At 44.7% G+C, this 17,198-nt stretch overlaps 1 protein-coding gene across 1 annotated transcript in view; it reads right to left on the bottom strand.

The window, feature by feature from the left end:
- UBE2G2 (ubiquitin conjugating enzyme E2 G2) overlaps positions 1-17,198 on the bottom strand; it is a 75,810-nt gene that overhangs the window by 25,139 nt on the left and 33,473 nt on the right. The gene's annotated exons all lie outside the window — the stretch shown is intronic.

Below are 17,198 nucleotides of genomic sequence, written 5' to 3' on the forward strand. Positions count from 1 at the left end.
CAGTCAATTCAAAATTACTTTAGTTTTCATTACAAGATTCTATTATTGAATGAATAGAATATACTTGATTTCTTATTCTATGTGTTATTTAGCACCACATAAAAAAAAGTTTATTTTGATGTCAAGCTATGATCTCTGCCAAATTATGCATCACTTAATTGCTTTGTCCCATGCTGGATAAATTATGATTACTATCCATATCAATAGCATGCGGTCAGAGCCTTCAAGGGATTCAGTAAATCTCTAGCCATGCTATATTATCTTTTTTTTTTTTTCTTCAGTGGTTCTGCTTTTTTAAACTTGAAAAACTAAGGTATCAGTAACATTAAAAAAAAAAAAAAAAGGAATCTATACAGAAACATGGAAAATGAAGGCAGATAAATACCATATGACCTATTCAGTCTGCTCATCCATATCAGCTACTAATCTCTACAATCCCTTCCTCTCTCTTAGAGGTCATCTGTGAATGTCCCATCTTTTCTTGAATTCACATACAGTCTTCACCTTCATCACCTTTCAGAAGAGAAGTATTTATTTAGATTGCTCCTGAGTCCATCCCCTTTCACCTTCATCCTATGCCCCCTGGTTCCAGAGCTTCCTTTCAATTAAAAGAGGTCCGCCTCCTGCGCATTTATGCCAATAAGGTATTTAAGTGTTTCTATCATATCTCCCCTCCCTCCTGTCCCTGTATGCTTTATGTTAAAATACACCGACTATTTCAATAGCCATCCTCTGGACCAACTCCATCCTTTTTATATCTTTTTGAAGCTGCAGTCTGCATAATTATACACTGTACTCTAAATTAGGTCACACCAGAGACTCATACAGAGACACCATCATCTCCTTTTTCTTACTAATGACTAACTCAGGTTTATATATGTATGCCAATGTGGATTGCACATAAACTATATTATCACTAAGTGCTACTGAGCACAGATTTTTCTTTACAAAATATTACCTTTTAATCCATTTTTATGAACATTCAGTGAAGCGACAGCACACTCTCTTATCAAGCATGGTTAAGATACCTAGATCTTGTTTACTGTTTCAGTGTAATAGTCATGTCCTACACAAGATTCTGACAAACCCATCATGCAATACTAAGAAATCAAAACATTGATTTTTTTCAAAACATTTTATGCAATTACTTTACAGAATTAAAGGTTTATTTTGTACAGTGCTAGTTCAGTTCAAACACCATACACAACCTCAAACTTGGTAAGTGCTAATTGTAGATGTTTGCCCTGTAATCCTAAAGAAGGAAGGCAAACTACTTTCCCATGGGAAGGTCACACACCCAGAATACTGCAGAAGAACAGTCAACTGTAATGATGCTTGGTACGATAAACAAAATTAAAAAAAAAAAACATGTATCAGTTTACAAAATGTAATATAAGTGATCTACTTGTTCAACAATTTAAAACAAACATAAGGCAAAAATCCAAAATATAAAACAATATTCATGGCAGAACTATTAACTCCGATTACCCCTTTTTACCTCTCTAACACATAAGGAGAGGGTTTCATAGAAAAGCGGAATAAGATGAACTAATTAAATTAATAAAAAACAATAATAATTGGGAAGAACACTGTCTGGAGGCAGAGGTGTTAATCAAAAGCTGCATTACCCAGAAATTCCTATAGTTAGAACTAGTAACTCATGGGGGGTCACGTGATGGCTGCAACCTGAATGGACGCCGGGCGGCTGCTCTCCTCTCCTCTATTATGATAAACCGGCTTAAATAACTGCGTTTCTCCCCCCATTCTGGTCCCCAGTGAAAGGGACTTGTGCAGAAAAGGCTGATGCAGCTGTTGGGGGGTCCGCGGCAGACCGGAAGATAGTCAAATTGGTCATGCCTGCCAAACCCCGAGACCTGTTAGGGAGAGCGGAGGTAACCACACGGCTAAAACGGCATCTGAACAGAGCTCCCCAGGGTCTCGGGATCTGCCTGTGGTTGTGTTACAAGAGGCAGCGATTAAAGAGATCACATGGAATTTAGCAGACATCCTAGATGACAAGCTTTCCAAGCTACATGCCTTCTTGGAGTGGCTATCTTAGGAGGTCCCAGGGGAATTGTGCTCTGCTTTTGGATCTCTGGGCTTCGGATATTGACCTAATGCTTTGTGTCAGTGCTGGAACTTTAATGGTTCATATGTTACTCTGCTCTGAAATAAGACTCATTACTGATAAATAGATGGATAGTTTGTTTTCTGTGTGTGTTGTGCTGTACCTCTGACGCTTAGTAGCGGCCTTCTGATTTCGAGCTAACGCTTAACTTTTGGCACAACGCTATGACTACTTTGTGGTCTGTGTCTCACGATTTGATGTGGTGATCACACTAGTCTCTAACTGGAACTGAATGTTGGCTGAAACTGCCTATCTTTTCAGATGCCGGCCATGAGTGGTCCCCGGACGACGAACTGGTGGACAATATTATGGGTAGGGGTAATGTAGTAGGGATCCTGCTTGCGGCTTGTACTTTAAAAAAAAAAAAAAAAAAAAAATATATATATATATATATATATATCTGCACTGCATGATTAGCTGAGGAGCTAGTAATGGGGGGGGGGGGGGGGGGACAGGGGCTTCTAATGGTGGGGTAGGTGATGCATTATTTGCTCTTGGGGGCATTGTGGGAAGGTGGTGTGTTAGGGGGAGGGGTGGATGTTTTTGAGGGAGACGGATGTGCTGGTTGAAAGGCATGTGTGTTGGCTCGTTGGGGCTTTTAAGAGGATAGAGGGGGGGATTTGTCAGTTCCTGTGTCTGGGGAGTTTTAATTTATTGCAATTTGGACGCTGGAGTTATGACACTGAGCCATCGGGGGTGGTCTGGCTTGGACGCCGCCCCTGAGAGCAATGATAAACTTTTTGGGTACAAGGTCCCCGTGCTCTGGTGGTGGGATGGGTAGCCTGCGCATAGCCACACTTAATGCTGATGGCATTCATTCGCCTGTAAAGCACACAAAATTTCTCCAATATAGTAAGCGCCAAAAAACAGATGTTTTAATGCTCCAAGAGGCGCACGTCTGGCATTCTGAGCATAGTAAGTTGAAAAAGGATTTGGTTGGAGAGCCAGCATTTGCCTCTTATAATAATAGGCTGCGAGGGGTAGCCATTCTTATTCACACATCCCTAGATTGTGTAACACACAGGGTCATACAAGACACAGAGGGCCGTTATGTGATATGGATGGGAATTATTCAAGAAGCTAAGATAGCTCTGTGTTTGATATATGCCCCAAATGTGTACTCCCACACTAAGCGCTTGCCTCGAGCCTGTATTTAAGTGTGTAGGATGTGAGAATGCTGTGCATCAAATGAACCTTCAGCGGTTTTTATGTTGAACTTCTTGCTGTTTGACTACAACATGCACTTAGCTGCTGAAAGTTCGTTTGATGCACATCATTTTTACATCCTACATGCTTAAGCACAAATTTGTAAGGCAGGCACTTAGCGCCAAAACATGGTTCCTCGTTGAGTCTTCAAGGTGTATCATTTAGAATAAACACTGTGTACGAAGAACCTTTGACTCCCTCATGTCTTTGAAAGTGCCATTCTTCTATCCTACTTCTTTTGTTCTGTAGGTGTTATTGGGGTACCTGACACTTAGTATAAATTCTGAAAGAAATGAGTCTCAAACAAGACTAACATTAGTAAGCGAAGTGTCAGAAGCAAATCCTGTTCTCCCTTATCTTTATCACTGTGCCCAAAATAATATAAAGAACTAACTTCACACCACAGTATTATAAAAATAGGGTAATTATTTATTTACAATAACAGTAGATATAAGAAAGGCAGGATGAAGACAAAGCCAATCTCATCACAGAAATCACTCAGAGTAAATGCACAGAAATCCCTACATGGAATTCTAATCCTGTCAGTCTACTCTATTCCCACAGAGCACTAATACAAAGGTACGTGGCACATATACAACCTGATGTAGACCTCTAGATAGCAGTGTTCTCTTCAGTCAGTCTGGTTCGACATAGGCTTGCTTATCGGGCGGGATGTTAATACAGCAGCCCCTTAACTATGATAAGAGCCCCTATTTTTTATGGAAAAATCACAAACTGCAGCTGTACTGATCACACATTCTAGCTTTGTGGGCAACACCCATATAGCATTGTTATCCCCATGGTTGTGACTTCAAGGGCCATATGATTGTCTAACTGGCACCACATTGAGGGGGCACCTTGGTAAAGAGCCAATGTGCAGTTCTGCCAGCCACAGCGTCTCTCCAGTTGCATGGGTAATTCCAAAAGTCCTTGGCTGTTCTGGCCATGATGTCGATTTAGAATAACATCCTTGTTATATTCTAGTACACTGAGAATCTTGTCAGTAGTCTTTGTCTGTATGCAAGGTCAAGGCTTTAGAGATGGAAAGTCTAGGTCTGCATATGAAAGTCAGGTTATTGATGCTGGATAGTGCCATGTATTATATTCCCATATATATTTGTTATAGGAACACACCTATAGTGCTTCATAGTGCTAGTTTTACTCCTACAATTCAAGTATTTCTTAAACATTTCTCTTGGGTTGAGAGAGACAGAGTGTTCACATTCAAATAGCACTATCTTGTACTATGGTAGAGTAAAACTTTGCAATAAGATACAATGTGTTTCTAAAGTTTCAGTACTTCCAGCTTGTTCCATAATAAATGTTTACTCCTTTAGATCTCTGAGGGAGTCTTCTACATCACCCAAATTGTTACTTATAGTTCTTTTAAGGATTACAATTCCCTGTCATATGGTTTCCAGAGTTATGATGAAGTTCTCTCCAGAAGGATACCCTGAGGATAGTGTGGGCCTCTGTAGCCTCTACTGGCTCAGCTCTTCATTTATTTATTTATTACTTAATAGACCAGTTGCTCCTGCTGCAACCACTGACTGTTCATGAAGGCCTCAAGTGCCCACAGCATAACTTCCAAGAATACTCACAAGCACAACTGCTCCTACCCTTCCTATCACACCACCTGGCTCCATCATGGAGCTAGTGGCTAGTAGAGGAATTCTGCTCTCAGGACTGAGTGAAAGTTCCACCTAGCCTAGGTGAGATCCCCTCTTCTAGTCCCAAGTCCTTTAGATCAGCTCTGTGGCTCACAAATTGTGGTATAGTTATTTGGCAGGAGAGTAAAGACCTTGAGAGATACACCCCCATCTTTCCCCTCTTCTTCAACACCAGAAAGACTAAGGCAAGCACCACCAGGCTGTGGAACCAAGGCATGGGGTCTCCAGCATCCAGTGTCATCTTCTTATATTGTTTATTTAAGGTTGTAATGTTATAGGAGGAGATGTATTATAATAACAATTCAACTAGATACATTAAAAAACAAACAAACAGTTGTTCTGGTCACTGCTACAACAGTGTTTCTCAGTCTGATCCTAGAGTAATAACCCCATAGCCAGTGTAGTTTATAAAATAAATGCAATGAACATGAATGAGAAAGATCTGCACTCAATCAAAGTAGAGCATGCAAAATCTCTCTCATGCAGGTTTATTGTGGATATCCTGAAACCTAGATTGGCGAGATGATACTCCAGGACCTGCTTGAGTAACACAAAGCTAAATGACATGTTAAACTGAAAAGCCCCACATTCCAGCGATTATGTCCTGTTTCCCTCACATATGGATAGGGCCCCACCACAAGGAAAACAAGGCCAACCACAGCTATGACAATAGTCTCATGGCTAGTCTAAAAATGATTATTGTGAAGAGCCAATCATTGTAGGTAAACTGAAAAATAAAAATGACATTCCTGGAATCATAGAATAGGGGAGCCTTGCACTCATGTCCAAGATCATCTTCTGATTCATATTACTTAACTGTACTTCTTTAGCATCATAAAGGATAACTCTGCATATTTGTATAATGTGGAATACCGAAACAAAAAAACAAAGTCATACTTCAAGAATTTGGTTTATACATTTAACATGAACTTGAAGTTTAGAGTTCAATTAAGTATATAAAGTCTCTAATGAAATAGAAGCATGCAAACCCCTTGTTACTATTTGCAGCCTACAAAGATGAGGAGGCAAGGATTAAAAATGAAAATTAAAGAGACACAAATTCAAACCAGATGTTTGAGAACACAACTTCATATAACATACATATAAATACATAGAATGGTAAAGACACTGAAATCAATAAACCAAATCTCCTGCAGAAAAGTAGAAGACGGTAAAGATAAAGTGGTTCCTTTGAGACCAGAGTTTTAAAGACTAAAAAAGAAGTCTGTAGGTGATTCACTGGTTCACTGGGAGCTCTTCAGCAGTGGTGTAATATGGTCAAACTCTTTGGCATTAAAGACTAAACGAATGACAATATTCTGTACAAGTTGTAAACGTTGTATGTCTAAGTCAAAGGCTTTATAGAGGGAACTACAGTAGTCGAGTTGGGATATGATGAGTGAGTGGACCAAAGTAGTGAGAGCTGAGGGATGTAGGAGAGATCAAATGGAGCGAATAAGTCAAATCTGAAGAAAACACACTTTACTACTTGTCCTATTTGTGCCTGGAAGTTAAGTTTATCATCAATAAGTACTCCTAAAATACAAGTGATCAAGTGCTGTAGAATAAGTGTGTTACAAAGGCAAATAGGCAAACTAGGATTTTGAATAATGCAGTTGGTGAAGAGCAGAACTTTATAAAGACTTGTCAGGATTCAGGACTAGGCAGCGGTCTTGGAGCCAATTTGTTACTTTAAGTAGATTATCATTGAGATATGACAAAACTGATGGGTTGAAATCAGTTGGATGTCATCAGCATATACGTATAAGATGAATCAAAGAGATTGGGCAACAGTGAGTAGAGGAGAAAGGAAAAATTTAAATAAAATTGGAGCTAATATGGAGCCTTGAGGAACTCCCAAAGTTGGGGAGTAGGGGGCTGAGAGAGAGAGAGTTATTATGATGGATAAAATATTGACGGTCTCTAAAATATGATTGGAACCAATATAGAACTACTTCTGATAAACCTAAGGTACAAAGACGCTGAAGTAATAAGGAGTGATCAATTAAATCAAACACTGCACTGAGATCTAAAGAAAGGAGAAATACAAAGTGTGATTTGTCTAGATGGGTTTTAATGTAAGTAGTGATGCCTAGAAGGGTGGTTTAAGTGCTATAGTGGATATTCCTGCCTAATCTCTTTAGTGAAATCTAAGAAAAGCTTCAGTTCTAGTCAGTACAGTCCAGATATCTGACAAGGTAATTTCTCCACTAGTTCTAACCTCCACAACAGAAGGAAAAGCAACAACCTTAGGAAGAGGTAGCTTAACCAGAGCCAGGCTCACATTATCTTACCTAATGATAGATTCAATTCCAGAAACTAGCAGTCTCTGGGCTACAGCCCAACCATCTGACTTGACCGGAGGGGTCCTGCCTCCAGAACTCAAGCTGTCCTGCTGTTGAGAGTGTGCATGCTTAGAAAAAATTACCTCATCTTTATGTCGTCATAAAGGGGGTAAATTTCCAGACTGTCCTTTTTGGGACAAACTCAAAAGGACTTTTTATTCAGAGACTTTGCCCTAAGTTTCAAAGCAACAAGTATTCCCCCATCCTTCTGATTTCCCCTATTATTGCATGTATGTCACATTAATGGTTTCTGATCTTTAACAAAACATAATATTACACAAAGGGAACCTGAATATGTAACACAGTTTTTAAATTATTACTTCAGTTATTTAAGGAGTAAATGGCCCCCTTTACTAAGTTGCATTAAGCACTAGTGCATGCCTAAAGCAGCTAAAAAATGGAGTACCATGGGATGAGCTAAGGAATCCTGTGGTAACTTCGAAATGTGTGGTGGGTAACCGGGCATGAAAACAAATTATTTTTTTTGAAGTGGTGTTCCTGCACTAACCAGTTAGTACATCTACTGCTTCATTTCTTTGAAGGGGTAAACGAACATGTGGATAAAGGTGAGCCGGTTGATATAGTGTATCTGTATTTTCAGAAAGCTTTTGACAAAAGTTCCTCATGAGGAACTCCTGAGAAAATTAAAAAGTCATGGGATAGAAGGCAATGTCCAGGCAATGTCCTTCTGTGGATTAGGAATTGGTTATTGGACAGAAAACAGAGGGTAGGGTTAAATGGCCATTTTTCTCAATGGAGGAGGGTGACTAGTGGAGTGACACAGGGATCTGTACTGGGACAGGTGCTATTTAACATATTTATAAATGATCTGGAAATCGGAATGACGAGCAAGGTGATTACATTTGCAGATGACACAAAACTATTCAAAGTTGTCAAAACATATGTGGATTGTGAAAAATTGCAGGAAGACCTTAGGAAACTGGCAGACTGGGCATGCAGATGAAATTTAATGTGGAAAAATGCAAAGTGATGCACATTGGGAAGAATAATCAGAATCATAGCTACCCGATGCTAGGGTTCACCTTAGGAGTCAGCACTCAAGAAAAAGATGTAGGTGTCATTGTAGACCGTACACTGAAATCTTCTGTCCAGTGTGCGGCAGTGGCCAAAAAAGCAAACAGGATGCTAGGAATTATTAAGAAAGCGATGCAAAATAAGACCAAGAATATTATAATGCCGCTATATCGTTACATGGTGTGACTTCACCTTGAGTATTGCATTCAGTTCTGGTTATCTTAAAAAAGATATAGCTGAATAAGAAAAGGTTCAAAGAAAAGCAACCAAAAATGATAAAGGGGATGGAACTCCTCCCATATGAGGAAACACTAAAGAAGTTAGGCCTCTTCAGCTTGGAAGAGATGGCTGAGGGGGGATATGACTGAGGTCTATAAAATTCTGAGTAGTGTAGAACGGGTAGAAATGAATCGATTTTTCACTCTTTCAAAAAGTACAAAGACCAGGGGACACTCAATGAAGTTTTATGGAAATACTTTTAAAAATAAGAAGAAGTATTTTTCCACTTGAATAGTTAAGCTCTGGAACTCGTTGCCAGAGGATGCAGTAACAGCGGTTAGTGTATCTGGGTTTAAAAAAGGTTTGGACAAGTTCCTGGAGGAAAAGTCCGTAGTCTGTTATTGAGATGGACATAGGGGAAGCCAGTGCTTGCCCCAGGATTGGTAGCATGGAATGTTGCTATTAACTGGGTTTCTGCCAGGTACTTGTGGCCTGGATTGGACACTGTTGGAGGCAGGATACTGGGATAGATGGACCATTGGTCTGACCCAGTATGGCTATTCTTATGTTCATATGGTTAGTGCAAAAATACCACTCGAGCCCTTACTGCCCACAAAATGGGTGCCGGCAAGTGCTCATGTGGTAATTTCTAAAAATGTCTGTGTACTAATGGCAATATGAGTGCATGGCCATTAATGGAAAATTATAATTGGCCATTTTACTGGTGTGGAAAAAATGGCCTTAGCGTGTGGAAAAGACCTGCATAAGGACACCCCAAGGCCACTTTTTGCTGCAGCTTAGTGAAAGGACCCCAAAGTTATCTAACACCCTGATCACCCATGTGAAAAAGTAACTGCTGTTCCCCCCTTCGTTACTCAATTAACCAATTAAAAAATGTAATAGATAATTAAATTTCAGCTAAATTAGCACAACCAGGCTTGACTGCAGCCAGAACATGGCTGCTACACTGATATTTTGTAAAAGTTAGTATGACTCCGTTACTCCACTTCTGATGAAGTTACACTGGTTCCCTATTTGCCAGTGAATTAAGTTTAAGATAGCTTCTCATTAACAACAACGAGCTGTGCCAGCCACAGCACATCTACGTCAGAGAAGTTCAGTTTCCAGCCGCGGGGACCTTGCTGTGCAGCCATCCCTTCTCCAACACAGATGTACATGTATGGACGCTTGCCCGCAAAAATAACATACATTGTTGACACCGCAATGCACGCACACCATGGATGACAGTTTCTCGAAGCTTCCGACAGCTCCAGACCAACCATAAAATTTCATACGTTAAAGGTATGCGGTCCTTTGTATGCATCGCCCATAAATGGCTGTGCATCGTGCGTTGAGATCATTTGAATGCAAACTGGCTAATTGGCATACGTTTTAATAGGATTCTCGCTGTGTGCTTACGAGAGTGGGAAATAGCTCACTGTAACCCTTTGTGCATTTATCAAACTGGCTGGAACTGGTTGAAAATTCATGTTGCAGGCCTGGTAGGTTTTGTGCATTGGACCTTTGTCAGGCTGCAAGAGCAACAGTTCGCTGAACACAACGTGCATGCATAAGCACCGCCTCCTCCAAGTCCTCCTCGCTTCAATCAGTGCAGCCAAACTAGCTTGTTGCTAAATCAGGAGCAGCAGGCGGGAGCGGGGGCCACCTCGGAGGACTCTGGGTAGGTGAGAGGCTGATGGTACACTTCCACAGCCAATTTTACACGGGGGGGGAGGGGGGGTGCGAGTGGACCTAGGATTTCCAAGTGATGTCAGACGCCAGCTTGCATCTGATTAGGCCCGGACATCTGGTCGTAGCTCACCTGTTTTTGAGACCAGAAGTTTGGACCCAATCAGCTGACAGCCGGGTCTGACATTGCCTGTAGAGGATGAGAAACAAAGTACGGAAAATACTTTTTTTTTTTTTAAATACTTTCTAAACTTGTACATTGCTACCAAGTACAAAAGTACAGCTTACTATGAGTTACAAGTAAAAAGTATGGCAAAAAAATTTAACTCATTACAAGTAAAACTACTGCCTACTGTACTTAAGTATTGTAACAAAAGTACAAGTACTTCGTTACTATTCGTTTCTGATAATGGTATGGGGATGCTTTGCTGCCTCAGAACCTGGAAAACCTATCATTATTGAAGGAACCATGAATTCTGCACTGTACCAGAAAATTCTTAAGGAGAACATCTGGTCATGATTTAAAACACAAAAGCAAGTCTACATCCAAATGGCTGAGGAGAAACAAAATTAAAAGTTCTGGATTAGCCTAGTCAAAGTCCTGCCTTGAACCTAATAAAGATATTGTAAAAAAGACCTGAAATGAACAGTTCATGTACAAGGACCTACAAATGTGCCTGAATTAAAGCAGTTCTGCAAATAGTGGGTTACGATTCCTCAACAACAATATTTAACATTGACATCAAATTATAGGAAGTATTTAATTGCAATTATCGATGCTAAAGGTAGTACAACCAGTTATTAAGTATAGGGGGCAGTTACTTTTTCACAAGGATGATATGGGTGTTGGATAACTTTGCTCCTTAAATAAATTAAGTAGTAATTAAAAAACAAACAAACAGTGTTATGTGTTTACTCAGGTCCCCTTTGTCTAATATTAATTATATTTTAGAGATCAGAAACCATTCAATGTAACATATATGCAATAATAGGAGAAATCAGGAGGGGGTAAAAACGTTTTCACATCACTGTACACACGGATTTGAATATTCAATTGTGCCTGCATATGTTAGTAACATTAGGCAGAGGGAAGGAATTTTCCCTTTGAGAAAGCGTACCACATCAGGCTGTGAAGCCAGGGAAGCCCCCTTCAGACGACCCCTGAAGCAAGCTAGAGCCGCCACCTGGACTTTCAGCGAACTGAGCGACAGGCCTTTCTCCAGCCCCTATTGCAGGAATGCCAACACTGAAGATATTGGAGCAGTGAAGGGCGATATAGAGCCTGCCTCGCACCACGACGCAAAGGTACGCCAAACCCTGGTGTAAGCGGTGGAAGTAAGAGCGCTTCCTTGCTCTCAGCATAGTGGCGATGACCTTGTCTGAGAAGCCCTTCTTCCTCAGCCGCTTCCGCTCAATAGCCAGGCCGTAAGACCAAAGGGGGAGGGATCCTCCAACACCACGGGACCCTGATGTAAGAGGCCCCGCTCCGCTGGCAGCCGCAGAGGGCCGTCCACCGAGAGTCTGACCAAGTCCGCATACCAGGGACGTCTGGGCCAATCCGGACCCACCAGGATCATCCGGCCCGGATGCTTTGCCACCCGGCCTAGCACCCTGCCCATCATGGGCCAGGGCGGGAACACATAGAGAAGCTCCTGTGCCGGCCACTGCTGGAGAAGAGCATCGACTCCCAGAGATCGAGGGTCCCGTCCTCTGCTGAAAAAACGCGGCACTTGGCAATTGGCCGAGGACGCCATCAGATCCAGGCTCAGCCAGCCCCAGCGTTTCGTGATGTCCAAGAACGCCTGAGCAGCCAGTTGCCACTCTCCGGGATCCAAGGTATGGCGACTGAGAAAGTCCGCCTTGACATTCATGACTCCCGCAATGTGGGCCGCCGACAGCTGTTCCAGATTCGCTTCCGCCCACAGGCATAGCCTCATGGCCTCCTTGGCTAGAGGGGTGCTCCTGGTACCTCCCTGGCGATTGACATAGGCCACAGCCATGGCATTGTCCGACAGGACCCGTACAGGCCTCAGCACCAGTACCGGGAGAAACTCTAGAAGCGCCAACCGAATGGCTCGGAGCTCCAGGAGGTTGATGGACCATTTCGTCTCTGCAGGAGACCAGAGCCCCTGCGCTGTCCGTCCCAGGCAGTGGGCTCCCCATCCCATCAAGCAGGCGTCCGTCGTGACGACAACCCACTCCGGGGTCGTAAGAGGCATTCCTGTGGACAGTTTGCCTGGCCTCAGCCACCAGCTCAGCGCCTTTCGCACCGCTGGATCCAAAGGAAGGCGTACGGCGTAATCCTCCGAGACTGGAGTCCACCGCCGCAGAAGAGAGTGCTGTAGTGGTCTCATATGAGCCCTGGCCCAGGGCACTACCTCCATCGTGGCCGTTATGGAGCCCAACAGCTGCACATAGTCCCAAGCCCGAAGAGTAGAGGAGGCTAGGAACTAGCCCACCTGGGTCTGAAGCTTGACGCTCCGGTTGTCTGGCAGGAACACTCTGCCCACTTGGGTGTCGAATCGAACTCCCAGATACTCCAGGGACTGAGTCGGGCGCAGCTGGCTTTTCTCCCAGTTGATGATCCATCCCAGGGAGCTCAGAAGAGCAATGACAGTGTCTGTAGCTCTCACGCACTCCGCATAGGAAGGGGCTCGGATCAGCCAGTCGTCCAGAAAGGGATGGACTTGCACTCCCTCCTTGCGAAGGAAGGCTGCGATGACCACCATTACTTTGGAGAAGGTCCGCGGAGCCGTAGCCAACCCGAATGGGAGGGCTCTGAACTGGAAGTGTCGGCCCAGCACTGCAAAGCGCAGAAAACGCTGATGAGGCGGCCAGATGGGAATATGTAGGTAAGCTTCCTTGATGTCCAGGGAGGCCAGGAATTCTCCATTTTTCACCGCAGCTATTACGGAGCGGAGGGTCTCCATCCGGAAGTGCCGAACTTTCAAGGCCTGATCGACTCCCTTGAGGTCGAGAATAGGCCGAGCAGATCCTTCTTTCTTTGGCACCACAAAGTAAATGGAGTAGCGCCCCTTGCCAAGCTGATCTACTGGCACCGGGACCACCGCGCCCAGGCGGATCAGGTTGCTCAAAGTCTGCTGCACGGCAGCTGCTTTGACCTGAGACTTGCAAGGAGAGTTTACAAACCCGTCTCTTAGGGGTCGGCAGAACTCTAGCTTGTAGCCGTCTCTGATTACTTCCAGAACCCAAGCGTCTGAAGTTACCCTGGTCCACTCGCCCAGAAACGAGGACAACCTTCCTCCTATCCGCATTGGGCCATGGACCAGGTCCCCGTCATTGGGTACGCAACCCTGGGGGCAGGCCGGAGGACGAACCTCCGGGACGGCGGTCCCTACGAAAAGGAATGCTGCTTGGGGGAGAAGTTCCGTTTGAAGGAAGCGGAGGCAGAGGAGGCCGACTTGTCCGGGCAATACCGACGGGCTTCCTGGAATCGGCCCCTAGAGGAACCAGGACAGGCACTGCCAGCCCGAGTCCTGACCTCCGGCAACCTCTTGCCCTTGGACGTGCCGAGCTCCGTCACGATCTTGTCCAGCTCGTCCCCAAAGAGCAGCTTGCCTTTAAAAGGCAACTTGGCTAGGCGAGATTTAGAGGCATGGTCAGCAGACCAGTGCTTAAGCCATAGCCACCGCCGCGCAGAGACTGTCTGAGCCATGCCCTTGGCCGAGGCTCTCAAAACATCATACAGCAAGTCTGCCAAGTAGGCTAAACCCGACTCCAGGGTCGGCCATTCCGCCCTCCAGGAAGGGTCCGAGGGGGAAGCCCGCTGCAAAACAGTCAGGCACGCCCTAGCCACGTAGGAGCCGCAAACCGAGGCTTGCAAACTCAGAGCAGCCGTCTCAAAGGACGATTTTAAGGCCGCCTCCATTCTCCTGTCTTGGGCGTCCTTCAGGGCAGTGCCACCTTCCACCGGCAGCGCCGTTTTCTTAGTCACGGCAGTGATTAGGGAATCTACCGTGGGCCAGACAAAGGCTTCCCGTTCCCCCTCAGGAAAGGGGTACAGATGGGACATAGCCCTGGCTACTTTCAGGCTCGCCTCAGGGGCATCCCATTGCGCTGAAATTAAGGTCTGCATGGCTTCATGAACGTGGAAGGTTCTAGGCGGGCGCTTCGTTCCCAGCATAATGGCGGAGTCAGTAGAGGCTGAGAGAGAGCCTTCCTCCGGAGAGGCAATCTTCAAAATGCTCAAGGCCTGCAAAAGCAGGTTGGCCAAATCCTCTGAGCGAAAAAGCCGCGCTGCAGAGGGGTCGTCCGCTCCATCCGAGCGAGGATCAGTCTCTTCCATCGATTCCGCTAAGGATCTCTGGGAGAACTCAGACACGCTGCCGTCATCCACATCAGAGGAGACCGAGTCCCCTGAGGGTGCTTAAGCATAGAGGCCTCATCACCCCGATCAGAGAGGTGGGCAGGGGCAGTGCTCTGCATAAGAAAAGCTTGATGCAGCAGCAAAATGAACTCGGGGGAGAAACCCCCCAGTCTGTGCATTTCTGCAGCCTGTGCCGCGGCCCTAGAGGCTCCCTCCATCTGCGCTCCCAGGAGCGGGGGAGAGGCGTGTTGCGCGTCCAAAATGGCATCCGGCGCGAAACTCCGAGAAGGAGCCGCGCGGGAAGAAGGGCGTTTTAATTTTGCCGACTTCTTACTGTCGCCCGATTCAAGGGCGAGCAAGCTGTTAACGTCTCCCAACTCGAGGGCGGCCCAAGAAGAAGAAGCCGACCGAGCCGCGTGGCCGGTCACGACCGGGAGGGCGGCCAGCGGGGGATGGGCGCCTAAGGCGGGAAAGGCCGCCGCGCCGGAGGAAAAACCGGTGAACTCTCCAGGTTCCGAAAGGGCGCCCAAAAAGGGCGACTCTGCCTTCGATCCCCCCGCTTCCCCGCTAGGCGCGTGAACGCGTTCCGGGGAGCGTCTTTTCGCGCCCTTGCCATCTGAGGCCATAGCCACCTGGAGACCGTTCGGGGAACCCCCTGCCTGCTAGTAAAAGGTAAAAATTACCTGCTTCTTGCTCCGAGCGACGACTTGTTCCAGTGAGCAGCTGCAAATGGATGTCCTTTTTGAACATTTAAAAAAAATTTTTTTTTCTTTTTTTGTTTAACGGAGCCAGCGGGAGGGGGGAGAAAAGGAGAGACCTGGCACCACAAGGTTTGCACTTGCTCACGAAGAGCCCTCAACCCCAGGTACTCAACAAAACCTAAACAATTAGGCTTGGAGACCTAGCCAGAGCTGCTGCTGTGTGACCACACACCTGCTGAGATAGAGAACATACTGGGGAATTTCCGGCAGCACATGACCACATATAGGGAGGCAAAAGTTTGCTCTCTATCTCCACCTGCTGGTAGATGGACACAACCCACCAGTCTATGGATTGATCGGCTTGATGATAGGGAAGAGAGATATTCATGCACTGAGAGAAGAACACAAAACATATCTTCCCTGCTCTGTGGAAACCCACACTCACACGACAGGCAGAAAGCACCAGTGCATGTGCGGTGGGATGCTACTAGAAAGTACTTAGTCTTGCTAGTCAGCGTCCACACCGGGCTCAGTCAGATGACATCACGCAGCTGTGCAAATACGAAGGCCTGCTTGACCTCAGAGAACATAAATTTTATATTAATAAATACTTGTACTGTATGGTACAAAATTACGCGAGACAGAGAAAAGAGGATGAGAGAATGGAAGTGCTTTTTCTTAATATATAGTAAAAGAGAATTACTTTATTTTGCTTTGAACAACTCTTAAGTGAACTAGTAGCATATAAACTTTCAGAAGGTTGTAGACACTAAGATGTCACATGATCCATCAGAATAACTATTATAGATGCTTAACTTTTTTTTTTTTTTTGTTACATTTGTACCCCGCACTTTCCCACTCATGGCAGGCTCAATGCGGCTTACATGGGGCAATGGAGGGTTAAGTGACTTGCCCAGAGTCACAAGGAGCTGCCTGTGCCTGAAGTGGGAATCAAACTCAGTTCCTCAGTTCCCCAGGACCAAAGTCCACCACCCTAACCACTAGGCCACTCCTCCACTTGGTGAAAAGCATCATCATTTAATCAGAGAAGTAGAAATAAACAAACAAAGCTGAGAAAACTAACTCTCTTTCAGTATGTCCGGCCCACCCAGTGTATATCTTTGTATGGCATAAATTATTTTTATCTATTTATCGCCACATAATGAAAGCTATTTGTGATGTGACCCTTCCAAGAGATTATGTTTTTTATGAATACTGCAGAGACCAGTTGCAAAATTTATTCCTGCCTTGGCCAGAGGGGACAAAGGAATGCTGTATGTCTATTTGAATCCATGGTTGTTAATGAGATCACTTTATATCTGTCGGATTTGAGTGTGTAAGCTGTTGAAGTATTTCAACAGGACGGGCGGTTATCATGCATCGGTAAACAAGCTGTAGAATCACCTGCTTCTATTTGGCCAGCTACAAATAATTAAATATGTCGTGTATTCTTCTCCAGCGATTGCTCTTGTTAGGCACAAGGCTTAGACTCCTGAGGCAGGCCTGTGGCCAAAACACAGTACTGTGTCGAGTCTACAATAAAGTTTGCTCCTTTATATACCACCACAGACTCAACGTCCTGGAGTCATTGGTCCACTTCTCACTGTTTTTATCTGTATCTTTACCTTGTGGGACTTTGTGTTCATCCACTTAGGTGGATAGCCTACCCTCATACTAGACACTTAACATCCAGGTCTACAACTCCTCATGAGTACTCAACATGAAGTCATATCTCTATAGCAATTCCATAACAAACCACCAGTGATAATGTTTAATGATGACTTAAAATCCTACGTGGAATTACATTCTAACATTCTAGACACCATCTGGCTAATATTCAAAATGATTTAACTGGCTGGAAACGGCCACCGACCGGTT

The sequence above is a fragment of the Microcaecilia unicolor genome, chromosome 7, assembly GCF_901765095.1.
Source record: "Microcaecilia unicolor chromosome 7, aMicUni1.1, whole genome shotgun sequence".
In the NCBI taxonomy this organism is placed as follows: domain Eukaryota; kingdom Metazoa; phylum Chordata; class Amphibia; order Gymnophiona; family Siphonopidae; genus Microcaecilia; species Microcaecilia unicolor.